This window comes from Petaurus breviceps, unplaced genomic scaffold (genome assembly GCF_028583685.1).
Source record: "Petaurus breviceps papuanus isolate PSGF00001 unplaced genomic scaffold, PetGlider_PUasm1.0 176, whole genome shotgun sequence".
NCBI lineage: Eukaryota > Metazoa > Chordata > Mammalia > Diprotodontia > Petauridae > Petaurus > Petaurus breviceps.
The window spans coordinates 7,420,785-7,439,335 of NW_027185771.1; the positions used below are offsets into that span (position 1 = coordinate 7,420,785).

The 18,551-nt window shown below is 41.4% G+C and overlaps 1 protein-coding gene across 2 annotated transcripts in view; it reads right to left on the bottom strand.

Annotated features, from left to right (window-relative positions):
- Positions 1-18,551, bottom strand: part of ZNF469 (zinc finger protein 469) — a 745,539-nt gene that overhangs the window by 457,605 nt on the left and 269,383 nt on the right. The window lies entirely within an intron of this gene.

Sequence of the window (18,551 nt, forward strand, 5' to 3'; positions counted from 1 at the left end):
CCCTGCAACAACAGCACTGTCCTTCACCAGTGGACAGTATTCACTCTGTCTGCAGGACAGTCTCCAGACCCCTGCAACAACAGCACTGTCCTTCACCAGCGGACAGTATTCACTCTGTCTGCAGGACAGTCTCCAGACCCCTGCAACAACAGCACTGCCCTTCACCAGTGGACAGTATTCACTCTCTGTCTGCAGGAAAGTCTCAGGGCTTCTTAACCAAAAGCCAGGTTCCAGGACTTCTTCAACAACAGGACTGTCTTTCACCAGTGGACAAATCTGGCAAAAGAACATCAAAACAGACAGACAAAGTACCAGCAAAACAGCCATGTCTCCTCAGTCCTTGGCAGCTCAGGGGGCAGGTCTCAAAAGTCCAGGGCAATTCAAAGCAGCCACCAGCAATTCTCTTAGTCTCTCTCTCTCCACGAGGTGCTGCTTCCAAAAAGATCTTCCGCCTCTCTCTTGTCTCTCCAAATCTACCTCACCAGCTCCTCCCAGTTCAGGACTTTCTTTTCACATCAAAAAGTCCATCCCACAGGTGGGATTAACAAGCTCTGGGGTTTAACACAATCAATTTGAAAACCAAGCCAATACAGGGGACTCTTTAAATGCCATTACTATCACAGTATAAGAAAGGAGACATGAGAAAGAGTATTCAGGAATTAGCAGCAGCATGGAGGCCTTTTCCCAGCAAGATAAAGCCATAGGATGATGCATGGGTGGGGGTGGGGGGGGACCTTCTGGGAGTGATGTTTGGGGAGAGAGACAAGCACAGTCCATAGTTCTGTCAGAGTAGAAATGGCAATCTTTTTGATATAAGAATCAGTTCAGATTTTGCCTTTTGTGTCCTATTACCAAGCACAGGACTCTGCCTTTAGTACATACTCGATAAATGCTTATGGTTAGATAGACTGATGAAGAAGCTTCTTGGGCTGGTTCTCACACTGTCTCTCACTAGGCCCCTGTCCCAAATCCCTGATGCCTTTGAATAGGCTGCCCGGATAGTTGGTAAGCACTATGTTCTAACCTTCGCCAGTTGGAATCCTTAGATGCCTTCAAGGTTCTACTCAGGTGTCATCACCTCCAGGAAGCCTTTCCTGATCTCCCCAGCTATTCATGGTCTCCCTCTTGAAATTAGCTCAATTTTCTTCTCTGTGTGTATTGTGAATCTCCTCTAGTAGTAGCATGTATGCTCATGGAGGAGAGGACCCTTTGTTATTTTGTTTTGTGTCTTAAACAGTGTAGTGTTTAATAAATGTTTGTTGAATTAATAAATGAATGGGGAAAACTGCCAGAGCCTATAATCTAATGCACTGGACAGAGCTTTCTAGACCCCCGGGGTCAGCTCCTGCCAAGATGTAGATGAGGGCCTGAGCTCTCTGCTTCTTATAAAATCCTAACTGTAGTTTGATCTGGGCCTGCGGTCTCATCAGGAGTACCTGGGTGAGGAAAAGTCCCTCTACCTAGGCAAACAGACAAGTCTGCTGCAACCTGCGGTCTTAAAAGGGCTGCCTGGGAGCCCTGAGGTTGGGGACCTGCCTTGGCTCACAGAGACAGAATGTCTCTGAATCAGGTCTTCCTAACCTAGTGCTCTATCTACATTGTCAAGCTGCTTTTCTGATTAAAAACTAAATAATGAATGAGAACAATAGTGTTCTGTCTGTAGACTGGAGGAAGCTGCCCAGAGACATTATTATGAAGTGTGTGCTGGCTTGAGTGTGAGGAGACTGAAACAGCTGGAGACCAGACCCTACCAAAGGTTCAAGGCTTCTACAGCTTACAAATTGGCAGCCCTCAATAGGTCATCTGCATGCTGGGCTCCTGTATTTTATTTACTTTTAATTTTTATTTATTTTTTTTAAAACTAATTTATTTGATTTTAGTTTTCAGCATTCACTTCTATAAGCTTTTGAGTTTTAAATTTTCTCCCCCTTGGGGCAGCTAGGTGGCCCAGTGAATAGAGCACCGGCCCTGGAGTCAGTTTGTTGTCTGGATGTGGATAGCATTTTCCATCCTGAGTCTTTTAGAATTGTCTTAGATCATTGTACTGCTGAGAAGAACTAAGTCTATCAAAGTAAGTCATGGCACAGTGTGGCTCTTACCATGTATGATGTGCTCCTGGTTCTGCTCACTTCACTCAGCATCAGTTCATATAAGTCTTTCCAGGTTTTTCTGAATTCTGCCTGTTCATCATTTCTTATAGCACAATTACATTACTATACCACCACCATTCCCCAATTGATGGGCATCCCCTCAATTTCCAATTCTTGACCACCACAAAAAAAAGTTGCCATAAATATTTTTGTGCATGTGGGTCCTTTTCCCATTTTTACAGTCTCTTTGGGATACAGCCCTAGAAGTGGTATTGCTGGGTGAAAGGATATGCACAGTTTAATTGTCCTTTGGGCATTCCAAATTGAGGATAATAATAGCCCCCACTTCCCAGGCTTGTGGTAAGCCTTTTATATGTTATCTTTCCCCATTAAGGTCCTTGAAGACAGGGACTGTATTGTTTGTTTTTATTTATATTGACCATGCACCACACAATTCCATAGTGCATTCCAAATTGCTCTCCAGAATGGTTGGATCAGTTCACAGATCCACCAACAATGCATTAGTGTTCCAATTTTCCCACATTTTCTCCAGCATTTATAATTTTCCTATTTTGTCACGTTAGCCAAGCTGATAGTTGTGGTGTGGTACCTGAGTTATTTCTGTTTGCATTTCTCTAGTCAATAGTGATCTAGAGCTTTTTTCCCATTGATTATAGGTAGTTTCAATTTCTTCATCTGAAAACTGCCTATTCACATCTTTTTGACCACTTATCAATTGGGGAATGACTTGTGTTCTTATAAATTTGACCCATTTCTCTGTATATTTTAGAAATGAGGCCTTGATAAGAGACACTGGTTGTCAAAAATTCTTTCCCAATTTTTTGCCTCCCTCCTAATCTTGGTTGCATTGGCTTTTTTTGTGCAAAAATTTTTCAATTTAACATAATCAAAATTATCCATTTTGCATTTCATAATGTTCTCTATCTTTTCTTTGGTCATAAATTCTTCTGTTCTCCATAAATCTGACAGACAAACTATTCCTTGCTCTCCCAGTTTGCTGATAGTATCACCCTTTATATCTAAATCATGTACCCATCTTGACTTTATTTTGATGTACAGTATAAGATGTTGGTCTATGCCCAGTCCCTGCCATACTATTTTCCAGTTTTCCCAGCAGTGAGTTCTTATCCCAGAAGCTGGGCTCTCTGGATTTATCACAGGTTCCTCTGTTATTGGGACCTTGTCTTCCATGGGACAGCTGAGCCTAGAGTCAGAAAGACCTGAGTTCAAATCCAACTTCAGACACTAATTTTGTGACCCTAAGCAAGTCACTTAACCTCTGCTGCCTCAGTTTCCCATCTGTAAAATGGGGATAATAATAGCACTTCACAGAATTGCTGTGAGGAACTACTGTAATAATAGTAGAAAGTGCTTACCACAGAGCCTGATACATAATAAGAGCTACATAAATGTTAGCTATTATTATTATTTGGAGAGGCAAACTCCAAGCCTCCTTGCTGGTTTATCAGACAGTAGGTCAGATTGAAGAAGAAAACACAGAGATAGGGAAGGTCTCTTTTTCCAAAACTATATCTTATTCAGAACAGCAGGTGCATCAGACATGATTTCATTTATAATGCCAGCAGCGTTCTTTCACATTTGTTCACATGATGCTCAGGGTAGACCCTGCAACTGTCTGTCCAAACGTGGAAAGAAATAACGAGAAACAGATCCCCCAAGGAAATTGTTCCATTAAGCTGGAAATGAAGAGTGCATGGGAATCACTGTCTCCAATGATTAAAAAACAAAGCTGATTTCCCTTTAGCTGCAATTGAATATGGAATTTTTCCCCTTAAGGGATGGGGAGAAGGAAGGGAAGGGGACGCCGGCATGGCAAGACCCTTCTTTCCAAGAAATGTGATTTGCTTGTTAGCATGATGCCCAACACACTCAGGAGCTCCACAGCCATGGGGATCTCTGGGTCATCTTTGTCTTATGTCCTGTGCTCAAAGCTGACAAATTAGCCTTAAATATAATCTGCTGAAGAGACCAAAGGCAGGTAGGTCAACACAATGAAATCAGTGGTGGAGCCTAAATTCTTCAGCACAGGGAAATCATTCTTTTGTAAGAATTCAAAGTTGCTAAGATATTGTTCTTAGGATGGGTCATTTATGTGTCTATAATTAACAACAACAATAATAGATAACACTTATTAAATACCAGGCACTATGCTAAGTGCTTTACAAGTATCGTACTTAATCCTTACCACAAACCTGGGAAGTGGGGGCTATTATTATCTTCAGTTTACAGATGAGGAAACTGAAGCAAAAGGAAGTCAAGTGACTTGTCCAGGGTCACACAGCTAGCAAGTATCTGAGGTTGGATTTGAATTTTTTTTACTTCAGGCCCCATGCTTCATCCACTGAACCACAACCTACCCCCAATAGAGCAACGCTACGTTCTATTATTTCATGCTAATGTAGATATACAGGCATCCACAGATATCTAAACCCGGGATACCAGCGGGTTAGGGATGTGGTTCCCAAATGGTGCACCATGGCTATAGCGGTAATTTCTCAGACTTTCTCATTTGTGACACAGGTTTTTGGCTGTAGTTGCTATGATAAAAAGTAAGTGCCACCTGAAAATCAGTGAGGGTGGTGATGTCCTTTCTGATTCCAAGGTTTGAGGAGCTGTGCAGTGTCCAATAGATGCACACATGGCCCATTAGTAAGTAATTGTGGTTACTTAAGAATGAAATAAAAAATTATTTTTCTTTCAATTTATGTGTGTTATTTTTCTCAAACAGCTACTAAGTTGTTAGGACAGGAATACTTAATATGTTATTTGTATCTAAATATTTAATAAATGGAAGCATTAGGTATTTATTTTGCCCTACAGATACTGTGAAAAAAATTACTGAAATATGAAGGGTGACATGAATTGAGAAAATGTAGGAGTTCCTGGAGGAAATTCTCTGGCTTGGAAACTCACTCACCACTGCAGACACGCCATTCTTCTGTAGCGTATAGGTTTAGCGAGATATCTGGGGGCACTGAGATTAAGTGACTTTTCCATAGTCACACCCAAGTATTATGTATCAGAGGCAAGATTTGAACACAGGTCATCTTAATTATAAGTTTTGCTCTTCACCCACTATATCAAGAAGATTATGTTAGACTCATTCTATTCTAGAGGCAGCATGGTATCCATAAAGCTAAAGTGTCAAATATGGGGCCATTGACCCTTACCCCCACTCCACAACCAAGTGAAGTCTAAACCACATTATGACATAATTGGGAAATATTTAACAATAAAAATAATATCTAGCATAATATAGTGCTTACTATGTGTTGGGCACTGCACTAAGCACTTTACAATTATCTCATTTAATCCTCACTATAGCCCTGAGAGTTGTGTGCTATTATTTTCCCCATTTTTCAGATGAGGAAACTGAGGCAAACAGAGGTTAAATAATTTGCCCAGGGCCACTCTGCTAGTGAGTGTCAGAGGTCAAATTTGAACTCCGATCTTCCTGACTCCAGCTCTAGGACTCTGTTCAATGAGCCATCTAAGAGCTCATCATAGAGTCCAATGCCCAGATTCTACCAGAGACCAGGAGAAATTGCCTAATGGTAGACAATGAGTCTCATGGACTGAGCCTTGGTAAAGTATGAACTGATGATTATAATGACAAGCTTCTAGGGCGGCTAGATGGCACAGTGAATAGAGCACCAGTTCTGAAGTCAGGAGGACCCTGAGTTCAAATCTGACCTCAGACATTTAACACAAAAACTATCTGTGTGACTTTGGGCAAGTCACTTAACCCCAATTACTCTCCAAAAAGCAAAAAAAAAAAAATTAAAAATTAAATAATGACAAGCTTCTAGAAACCGTGAGCCTTTTACTGCCTTCAAAGAAATTGCTTACCTCATTAGCTCATTCTTCTTCCCAACCTGTTCCTGAGTTCCACTAAATTTCAAATCCATTCCCCTCCACATCTGCTTTATCCTGGAACTTTCTTCAGTGCCTGGGGTCCCCATACAGTCGAACAGCCTACAACCTCCAAAGCCCCATTTCTGTGAAATGTCCCTTTGCAAGACCTGCCTTCCCACCTGCCCTTTCCTATTGGTAAGTCTCTCCTGGAGCCTCCGTTTTGCAGATTGTCCAAGGCTGATCTGCCTTTGTTCTTCTTCCAACTCTGCTTCTGGCTTCCTCTGAACTTTATCTTCATTTCTTCCATATACTCTTTCAGTTCCTTTTTTGTGTGTTGTCTTCCTTTATTTGAATCTAAGCTCCCTGAAGGCAGGACTTTCTTTTTGCTTTAATTTGTATCTAGTGCTTAGCACAGTGCCTAACACATTAGAAAGTTACATAGAGTGCTTAATAAAAGTGACTTAATTTTTAAAACACAGGTTGCTCACAAAAAGGTGCCAGAATGTCCTATGCACACAGAGTGTGTCCCTTATGGCAGTGAGCTCTGAGGCATAAAGAATTGTCCAGAATGAGAGATAGATAGATGGTCAGGCAAATAGATGGATAGTTAGATAGAGAGACAGATAGATGATAGATAAATTGATAGGTAGGTAGGTAGGTAGATAGATAGATAGATGATGGACAGATAGATGGATAGAGAGATAGACAAGCAGAAAGATGGACAGGCAGACAGATAAGAGATAGAAGATGGACAGATAGATGGATATACAGACAGATAGATGATAGATGGATAGAGACAGACAGAAGGATAGACACCTAGATAGAGTGCTTAATATAGTCCAGGCACTCTGCTAAATGGTTTATAAAAGCAAACAACATAGTCTTTGCCCTCAAGGAGCTTACATTCTGGAGGGGAAAGATAATGCCTAAAGGGGTATTGGAAAGAGTTGGGGTACCTGCATGGGACACGGCAAGGGGACTTTAGAAAGTATTGTGCTGGCCTCGTCCCAGGCTACATAAGACAAAAGTTGACCTAGCAGAGTCCAGGGTTGCGGTCCTCACAGGTAGAACCATTTTTCTCTTCTTTCTTTTTCTCCTTCTTTCTTCATTTGGCCCTGCACACTCGTTCACAAGAATCAGATGCTGACTCCGGCTTTTCCAGTCCTATGACCTAGGACTCGGTCCTACCAGGAGCTGACCCAGAACCTTCTGTCTCCATGGCACCCCTGTTAGTGAAGGCTCTGTTTTCAGCATCCCTTTGATGACATCTGCTTATGTTTTCATCTCATGTAAGTGCCTGCTCAAACATGAATCCCCAGGTACTAAGATGAATTTAGCGCCGTTATGAGAGATGCTGGAGACAATAACTAATAGCAATAATTGCTAGCATTTATATAGAAATTTAAGGTTTGCAAAGTGCTTTAAATACTTTATCTCATCTGAGTCACATAGCCCCATGACGTGGGTAACATTATTATCACCTTTCACAGACTAAGAAACTGAGGTTAGGAATGGTTAAGTGACCAGGTTCATACAGATATTAAGCAGCCAAAGAAAGGTTCAAGACTCAGTCTTCCTGATTCCCAGTCCAACACTCAAAGAATCCAAAGGAATTATGTATATGAAAGCATATATATATATACACATTACAAAAATTATAAAGGACTGTTATAAGTTATTATTACTTCCAAAACAGAAGTGAGTACTTCCCCTCTTTTCTTAAATTTCAATAGACATTAATTTAAATGTAAATTAATAAACTCATTTCTTGAAGTTCTTTCAAGAAAGGTCACTACAGGCCCACCTTCACCAGTTTATAGTTCCCTATTCCCTCACTTACTCCCCTACCTCCAATTGGTTTTTTTTTTTCTTCTATGACCTAAACATGTTTTTAAAAAATTAACCTAGGGGCAGCTAGGTGGTTCAGTGAATAGAGCACCAGCCCTGGAGTCAGGGGGACCTGAGTTCAAATTCAGTTCAAACACTTAACACTTACTAGCTGTGTGACCTTGGGGAAGTCACTTAACCCCAATTACCTTGCCTTCCCCCCTCAAAAAATTAACCTTGTTTTATTATTTTTAGCAAGATAAAGTATGTATTTGTTTACCTGCATACATATTTCCCTCCAGTAAAATATAAGTTCTTTGAGGGTAGGTATTGCCTTATCTTTGTCTTCTTATATCCAACACCAAGCATGGTGTCTAGCACACAGTAAAAGATGCTTGCATTGATATGTGTTAAATTAACTGGGATGGATAAACCCAGACTTGCTTGTTTTACATGAATCTGTAAAATGGGGGCAGCACATGAACGTGGCCATTCCCAGAAACACAGAAGATTTTTGTCCTAGTTGCTGCCTGGACAATTTGTTGTTGCAATTTCCACTTTGGGAGGTATTTGCTTTTCTTTTTCTTGGGAAGCCTTGTGCTCTTGGAGTGCCTGACCCCAGAGAAGATGAAGTCACTGCTTCTGGGCTGCTGGAGGCCTGACTCAGACAATGCTGGTGACTCATCTGCACGGGATCGAAGAGCTGTTCCCAAACAAACAGCTCAGGGACAAGGCAAATCACGAGGAATTTTTATATCCCTTTCCCTTGAAAATAAGAAGACATTAATCTCATCTGAGCTGTTCACTGACTTAAGGCATCTCCTCAAAAGAGAAATCTATGTAAAGCCCATTGCAAATCTTAAAGCACTGTATAAATATTAATTATTGTTATTAGAAGTATTAGTAATACTAATTAGTATTACTTTTGTAATATTACTTATTAATACAAATTCTTGACGCTAATATTATTATTAGTAGTAGTATCCTTAAGAAAGTTCAGTTGACACACAGGTGTTCTTCAGTTATTTCCAGTTGTTTCTGACTTTTCATAACCCAATTTGGAATTTTCTTGGCAAAGAACTGGAGTGGTTTGCCATTTCCTTCTCCATCTCATTTTATAGATGAGGAAACTGAGGTAAACAGGGTAAGTGACTTGACAAGGGTCACATAGCTAGTAAGTGTCTGAGGTCAAATTTGAACTCAGATCCTTTTGACTCTGGGTAAGTGAGCTATCGCACAGGTGGGTGGCAGCTAAAACTCAATATACTTCCCCTTCTCTCATCAAGCTTCCTGGGCCCTTGTGGCTTTAGTTGAAATATTTAGAGGAAGTTTATGATTGTGAAGGTAGTTTAACTAAATTGTGTATATGTGTATGTGTGCATGTGTATATATTTATATATGTGTATATGTATGTATATCCCTTGTATATCCATAGCCACTCCCATTAAAACGTGAGTCCCTTGAGAGCAGGAAGTGGTTTTTTTCTTACTTTGTATTCACAGTGATTAAGCACAGCCTTTGACACAGGCACCCAGTAGGTAATTAATAAATGCTTACTGACTGACAGCATGAGGCAACAAAAAGAATGCTGATTCCGGAGTAAAAGGACCTGGATTCAAACCCCACCTCTGAAAAGTCCTCTCTGTATAATCCTGGGCAAGTGACAACCTCCCAGGCTCCTATTTTTCTTATCTGAAAAATGAAGGGAGGTTGGACAAGCTGCCTCAGGGGCCTCCTCATTTCTGATCCTATCAGAGATGATTTAGGGAACTTACAGTGTGAGAATTTGCTCCATCAATGCAGAGAGCAGTCTAGCTGGCAAGTCAGCAGGAGTTATTGGAATCACAGAGAATTGGAATAGCTTGCCCTTAGTGATTTAGCTAGTGAGTGTCAGAGGCTGGATTTGAACACAGGAGTCCTTAAGGCTAAAGACAGCACCCTCTCCACTATGCCATACCGCATCTCAGGGAGCTCTCCAGAATACTTTAAGAAAACAAGACATTCCACTCTTTCTTTCCTTGTATGTGTGATTTCCTTTTTGTTTGTTTCCCCTGATGTACATTCAATGGTGTATTCATTCCCCATGGGTCTAAATGAAAAATTCATTCTATGACTACTATGATTACTATGACTACTACTACTACTACTACTACTACTACTACTACTACTACTACTACTACTACTACTACTACTGCTGCTGCTGCTGCTGCTACTACTACTACTACTACTACTACTGCTGCTGCTGCTGCTACTACTACTACTACTACTTCCTTAAAGATTATAAGAGGCAGCTAGGCAATACAGTGGATAGAGCACCGGGCCTTGAATCAAGAAGATCTGAGTTCAAATCCAGCCTTAGACATTTGCTAGCTGTGTGACCCTGGGAAATTCACTTAACCCTGTTTGCTTCAGTTTCCTCATCTGTAAAATGAGCTGGAGAAGGAAATGGAAAACTGCTCCAATATCTCTGCCAAGAAAACCCCAAATGGGGTCACAAAGCATTAGACATGACTGAAAAACCATCGAACAACAAACCCTGGGCACTGCTTTCAACCTCAGTTTCCTTCTCTGCGGTAGCAGTCTCCCAGGATTGTTTTGAGTATCAAATTAGATAATATTTGTAAACTAACATGCAAATCTTAAAGAACACTAGCCAGTGTTCTTGTTGTTAGGAGATGACATTCCAAGGGGAAAGGCAATGTGCCTTTTATTTGGACTCTGGAAGATATATTTAAGATAGAGGGAAGGTAACTGCAGAGTGTGTGGGGGGAGGTAGGGGGTGGTGTTAACAGTGGGAAAGTAGCTTGGGGAGCACATACATAGGGGAAAAAACTCCTACAGGAAGTGGGATTCTGGTCTGGTTCTACCTAAAACCACCATTTAAGGAGAAGACACAGGTCAGTCATCTTTTCATTTCTGGCCAGACTACACTCCTCTGGATTTCTCCATCATGCCCAGAGCTCGGTACCTTCCCCTGCTCCTTTTTCACTTTCCTTTTCTGTGCTGTCTTCCCCATTAGAATGTAAACTCCATGAGGGCAGGGACTCTCTCTCTCTCTTTTTTTTTTTTTGCTTGTATTTTTATTCTCAGACCTTAGCACAATGGCCAGTACATAGTAAACATTTTATGCCTGACTTACTTGAAATCTTTAAAATGCTCTATAAATGTCAGCTATAATCAGGGGTGTGTTAGAGCCCTCAGGCTCCTGAGAGTCAAATGTTAAATTTTCAGTGTGAACATTTACACCTCTGAAATTGGTCAGTACTACTAATCAGAGTTGGATTTGCTGTTTTGTTGATTGTCTAGACTTAAAGCACTGGAGAAAATGTTAATGATGCAAATTGAACTTAAAAGTTTGTTGTAGGTAAATCCCTTTGCCACCCCCTCAGGCTATAGTTAAATATTTACTGGCACAACCCTGGTTTTAATTATTAGTATGTTATGAGGATAAAATGAGATCATAAAGCTAATGCAGACCTTAAAATACTATATAAATTATATTATTATAAGGACTGCTCTGATGGGCCAGTTCCAACCGTGGACTGGCCTGTACCAGCAGAATGCAAAGAGATCTCCTAAGAAAAGGGATATCTGACTGTTGGGATGTTGTGGGGAGGATTCTGGGTCTTTCTTGGCTCTTTCATCATATACTTCGCATCCAGTTCAGCTAAATGGAATTATACGTCTAGAATGGAAAACACTGTCTCAAAAAGAACTCAGTTCAGTTTAGGGAGAACACATCATGTGTCATGTCAAAGAGCTGTACATCCATCATACCGTGATGAAATTTGATTATTGTCTAATTTGCTCTCCAGGCAGCTAGGTGGTTCACTGGATAGAACACTGGGCCTAGAATGAGGAAGATCTCAGTTTAAATCTGGCCTCAGACACTTATTAGCTGTGTGACCCTGGGCAAGTCACTTTCCCTCTGCTTTAACTCACTGGAGAAGGAAATGGCAAACCACTCCAGCATCTTTTCCATGAAAACCTTTTGCCATGAAAACCCCATATGGTTCTATGGTCCAAGAGGTCATGAAGAGGTCAGTGCCAGGCCAGAAGTCAGGAAGACTCGTCTTTCTGAGTTCAAATCTGACCTCAGACACTTCCTAGCTGTGTGACCTGGACAAGTCACTTAACCCTGTTTGCCTCAGTTCATCTGTCAAATGAGCTAGAGAAGGAAATGGCAAACCACTCTAGCATCCTTTCCAAGAAAACCCCAAATGGCATTATGAAGAGTTAGACATGACTGAAATGACTGAACAGCAACAAAAAATAGCTCTCCAAGCAATTTCAGAAAAGCAAGCTAAGATGCTTTTGCAATCCAAGTGTGGAACCTCCCTGACCAAGGACCAAGCATACATTTTCCTTTCCAAATATTCCTTTTATTCCTTCCCCTCTGCTGTGGTCAGGAACCAATGCCAAAGAGCTGGAAGAGACATTTAAAGCCATTAGGTCAAACTCCCTCATTTTACAAGTGAGGAAACTGAGGCAGGTTAAGTGACTTGCCCAAGGTCACACAACTAGTAAATGAAGGGCAACACTCTATCCACTACTCCAGTTGCTTGATAGCTCCTTATTGCCCCTGAGTTTCTGCCAGCCGTCCCTTAAGCACAAATAATTTTATTTCATACTAGGGGGAAAATGAACTCTAGATGAAGAGGCTAGTTTGTTCCTAAATTGCAGAACTCGACTGTCTGCAATCGACAAACCAAAAAAACTCAACAAAGGGTAAAAATAAATCGATGAATGCCCATAAAAGTTACTGAGTCTAAAAGCACCACTGGAGCCATTGGACCACCTCTTCTGCTGGACAAATCAATAAAATATACATGTATGAACTGTGCTTTCAGTTTTACAGGAGCAGAAGGGACAATATAATCCCTGAGGGAGGATAGATTGGAAAGAAAATGTTTTTGCATGCCTTTATGTTGCTGGAAACGGAGAGAATCATAAGATTTGGAGCTGAGTGCAATTTTAGAGATCATCTAAGTCAACCTCTTCATTTTATGGTTGAGGAAACTGAGGCCCAGGGAGTGGAAGGCACTTGCCCAAGATCACCCAGTAACAGAGGCAGAATTTGAACCCATATCTTGGGACTCCAAATCCAGGGCTCTTCCTACCAGCCTACACTGAATTCTAAAGTGGCATGAATTAGAGAAAAGACATTTGAGTGTCCTATTTACTGTTAATTTGGTGGAAAACAAGTAAGATGAGAATGTTCCTCCTTTCTTTCTTTGCAGAGGTGGGTGGCTATGGGTGTGGAACATGGTATATGCTCTTGAATTTTGTTGATACATTGGTTAATTTTTCAGAACTTTTTTCTCTCTTTTACAAGATGACTGAATAGTGGAATAGGGAGAAAATATTTGGAAATTAAGATGATACAAAAGCAAAAGCTGAGTCTAAATCTCAGGTCAGTTGTAGACTAAAAAAAATGTAGATAAAAATAAATCTTTAGTGAATCTCTTGGATTAAATACCCTAGTTATTTTCTTATATATCTCTCCCTCTATCCTAATGAATCTTCTTTTGTTAAACTCGTTGAGGGCAGGGGACGGTTAAAACTTTGTCTTTGTAGCCCCAATGCCTGGCACATAGAAGATGCTTAATAAATTCTCTCTCTCTCTCTCTCTTTTTTTTCCTTTTGGAGGGAAGTTGGGGTTGAGTAACTTGCCTATGGTTACATGGCTAGTGTTTTTGTGTGGTTGTTAAGTGTCTGAGGCCTGAACCGAACTTAGGTCCTCCTGACTCCTGAACCAGCACTTTACTCACTGTGCCACCTAGCCGCCCCAGTAAATTCTTATTGAATAAAATTTTATTGAGGAAAATTCAAAAGAAAACCACTGATAAGATGGCCACACCTGAAAAGATATGCAATATTCTGTACCCATAGCTCCTAAGTGGCTAAGAGATGGCAAATGTCTCATCATTTGTTTTCTCATGTGTCATAATTATTTGTTCTTATATCCCCTGCACTATACTGTGAGCAACACAGATATAAAGACTGTATTTTGGTCTTGTTTTGGATAAAATTTTGCAGAATTTAAGCTTCTAGTCATATAAAAAGTATGTATAAAATGTTCGCTATGTGTTAGGCACTGTGGTAATGTACATACAAGCAAAAAAAAAATAGTACCTGCCCTCAAAGAGATTATATTCTAATGGGGTAGAATAAAAAAGAGCTAAAAAAAAGGGGGGCAACACAGAGAGGGCCAGACAATCAGGAGTGGAGCTGAGAGGGTCATGAAGGAGTCAGCATGGCTTTCTCAATATGGAGTTTCTAAGACAAACTCACCAATGGAAGGAGGGGGCGAAGGGGCAGAGGTGTGTTCCAGGGTAATGAAGTCTGGATAGCTAGGGGCAGACTTGGGAGAGGAGCAAAGGAGTTTCTACTCATAAGAAGATGTTTTATTTATCAGAGAAGACATATATTAAGGAGCCATGATGAATCTTTTCCATAAATTTAAGCATCATTGCTTACCATATCACTTATAATATCAGCTTTCTCTATAATAGGTTTTCTTAGAGCAGGACACACCTGTTTTTCTTTCTTCTTGTGAGTGCCATACCCCAGGCAACTGTAGAAAGAGTACAGCATTGCCAAAAAAAAAAGTGCATCCTTCTTAACATGGGTGTGCATTTAGAGATCTAAGGCTATTCCACTCTACTACGGGATGATTTTCTCCTCCCCAAAATCTACTGTTTTATTGCACTTTGAATAATTTCCCTAGATAAAGCTGTTAGAAGTTTTGTTTAATCTGTTTAGGAATTTGTTTATGGAATCCTTAGATCTTCAGAGAATGTTTAAGATTCGTTTAAGCTTTTTCTTCTTTATCAATAGTCACTCAGAAAGTACATCTCCAAGGTTAGCCAGTAATCAACTGGTCTTGTGGACCACAGGACTCCTGAGACTAAGAAAGCTGGGTCCTTGTCTAATATGCATGTCAGATTAGAAAAATTGCCTGTGTGTAACACGAGCTCACATTTGGATCACCCTTTAGGGTTTACGACACCCTCTCCTTATAACAACCCACTGAGGTAGACCATATAAATATAATTATCCCTGTTTTATAGATGAGGAAATTGTGGCTTATGTGAATACCCGAGATCTTTACCAAAAATGAGAGTCAGGGATGAAAGAGCCTTTGAAGGTTTAGAAGTAAAGAAGATGATAAAGTTTCGGAACACGGATGGTAATAAGACTTTTTTTTTTTTAAAGAATATGTTTTTAAATGGCTACTTGTAACCTCAGAGGACTTGTTAGACCAGAGAAGCTAACATCTCCACTGCTGGTAGGGACCATTGCCGTGTCACTAGAACCCAAGTGTGAGAAATCTCCCTTCTCAGACCAAAGCAAGTCCATGTGAGCTCTGCTTCGGCCATGGTTCCAGTAGATTGAGCAGTCAATGGGGAAGGGCCAGGTTTGGACTGGCTTTCTCCTACCTTATGTAAGACTTCACAACTGTCCCAGGATTTACAAAATGCAGCTGCAGACAGTGTCCTCTATTTTTCAGGGTTGGGTCTGTTTTCCCTGGCCCCAAAGAGGCCATCCACCCAATTGTTGAAGGGTGGTTTTCAAGCATTGATGGGGGGATTGGTTCTTTCTAATGCTACCAGACCCACAACCAGTTGCCAGGTGACTCACCTCCTTGGATCCTCTAAGCAGACAATTAATATTTTCTATAGCTCTCTCTCTCTCTCTCTCTCCAACTAAAGTTCCAAAAGAACTTCAGATCTCTATCTGTACCACACGTCCCAGTTCCTTTTGTTATTTCAGGATGTTTTATTTCTCCTGTAGGCTTCAGTTTCTATTACCGCCTGGATGGAAAGGATGGGGTCCATCTAATTCCCGAAATCCAAAGAATCTGACTACTTAAAAAATAAAGCTGACTGTGGTTTTAGGCAGGAATCGTCTATATGATCCGAAAAGTATTTTCTGCTGTGTAGGGTAGTCAGAAATACTAACACAGCACACAAGTTAAGCAAGCTTCCCTTAGGTCCAGGAAAAATTATCTGCCCAGGGTCTGGAAGCTTGGTAAGGTCAAGCTTAATGGTTCCCACAAGGGTTGGTCATTTACAGGCCAAACTTCAGAACATGTAGGAATTGGTATCTATAAAATGCACAGATGATGGGTGGAGAAAACATGCCTATTGTTCGATCAGATGCCCAAGAATTTGGCATCTGCTCTGTGGTTCTCGGAGGGCGGTCCCAAACCCTTCCCCACTTCAACGATCAGGCCCTAAAGCCTCCAGTCTTTTGAACTAGCTCCAGGATCACACGCAGAAGCCGCCCCAGAGCCAGCAAGTCCAAAAGAGAGAACTGTCATTGGGAAGAAAGAATGAGGAGCTACTTAAGTTTCTCCCCACCACTCCCCAGGCTGCCGCAAGAATGGTAAACAATCAGAATGAGCATTCCATTCCGTGTCCTAAACAGTCTCCCTCCGTCTGACAGCAGCACATATGGAATCTCACAGCATGGGTTCAGGCTGCAGTGTTAAAGAAAAAACACTAACTTTTCCCTTCTGTGTTTTCAGTTTTACCTAGATCAGCTCCTCTCCCACAGGGCCATGTTTTACATGTCTTCCGTGCCCTCTTCCCCACCCTCCCATCTCCTATTTTTGCCTGCCTAGTACAAAGTCAAGCTAGTAAATAATAAATACTAGATTTGAACCCAGGTCTTTTGACTTCCGAGCCCATGCTCTTTTCTCTGTATCAGGCTGACTCTTCTCAATACTGGTGAAATTCATAGGATTGTAGATCTAGAATTGGAAGCAACCTTGGTGACCATCTAAAGGGACCCTACTTTATAGATGTAGAAACCAAGGTGTATGGAAACTTGTAGAAGATCACATGTATGTGACTTCCCTCTAGGCTCACTCCCCAGCTTCCCCTTACACGGGAGTTTGGGTCCCTAGAGAGAAGCTAACTCCTGCTCCCCTAAAGGTTGTAGAGGTAATGAAGACACTTAGGGTTTTCTTGTAAGTACTGTGACTCAGGAGCCCCCATTGCTGTGCTTCCCTGTTGGCAATCAGGAAGAGTCAATTAGTTTTTAGAAAGAGTATTTACTCAGGTATGACAAGGACAGTTGTTACAAAAACATCTCTCCACACCAGAGGCATGCTCTCTCCTTACATACACAAGGTCCCTGGGGTGAAAGGGCTAAAACATGGAGGGCACATGTCTTTTTCTCCCTTTGTGAACTCTTTATGAAGTTCTCCTGAGGGACACTTCTATCCCAGGCTCTGAGGGTCAGTGTCCTTATAGAATCCTGAAAATACCTTTCTTCAGTGTGCCTACTTTGCCCTCATTGTGTCTCTCAGTTCCCAGTACAGACACTGCTATTAGCACTGTTACCAGAGACTATAGGAATTGTCTACCTTCTAACCTCTCAAAATTCTCAAGATCATCACCAAGCTGGGGTGGGTAGTGGTGAGCGCAGATCCACTGAAACACTGAATGATTTACTATGAGGATAGAAGGGAGAGGGTGAAAAATGGCAGGGTCTGGCTTCCTCCACCAAGGCAAGTTCAGCTTTTTCCTTTCTTTTCTGAGGACTTTGAAGAACAGTTAGTTGAATTTCATCAGAATGACATTTTTTATCTACGTGCCACACAATAAGAGAAACATCAGGAGGAATTCTTTTCTCCTAAACCTGTGGGATGGAAGGGCCCTTGGCAGTCACTGTCTACATTTTCTAAACTGGGTAGCCCCACAGGAACTAGACCACCATAGCTGCTGCCTTACATATATGAGAGGGGTGCATCATGTCCTTTCCTCAAACATTACAGAAACTCCAGACTTCTTGATTGAACAAGTCAATTAGAATCATGAATTTGGGGCCAACAAGACCTAAACACTTCTATTGAATCAATCAAAGGTTTTAGAAGAAGTATGAAAACCTTCCTTTCACTTTGCATCAGTTCATACAAGTCTTCCCAAGTTTTTCCAAAACCATCCCCTTCATCATTTTTTATAGTCCAGTAATATTCTATCACAATTATATGTCACAATTTGTCCCACTAAGGCATCTGTCTTTGAAAGGCACTGGATAAACCTGAGTGATGTTGGACAGGATGTGTGTTTGTATGGGTTGATGAAACTTAGTCATGTCCTAGAGTTTTTTTTTTGGGGGGGGGAGGAGCCACATTGCGCCAAAAGATGCTCTTATCTGGAAGTTTAGTGATGGGAGCCTGGGGGTGGGGGAGAGAAGAGTCTAGCCTCAGTCTTGGTCTCCTGCTCCACCCTTTGGCTGGATGAGGACATTGTGACAGTCAGCAGACCTGCACTTTTCACCAGCATCTTAGCAGCCTGATCAGCTGACAACAGTGGGAGCTGAGAACAGACTATATAGCTAGTCCTAACTTCTCTCCTAACCTCCGGCCTCACATCCCCAAACTTCTATGAGACATATTCAACTGAATGTCGCACAGAAATCTTGAACTCAATAAAATGAAACTCATCTTTCCCCCCAAATCCTCCCCTCTTCCTATTTTCCTTATTATTGTCAAGGACACCACTAACATCCCAAGTCACCCTGACTTGAAACCTAGTCCACATCCTTGACCCCCACTCTCACTCACCCCTCTTATCCAATCTCTCTTGCTGATTCTACCTTCAGAATATCCCTTCTATAAGCCCCACTTTCCCCTGTAACACTGACCTTGCCTGGTGGAGGCCTTCATCATCTCATTCATGGACCCTTGCAATAAACAGCTTTGCTGGCTGATCCCCGCCCCCC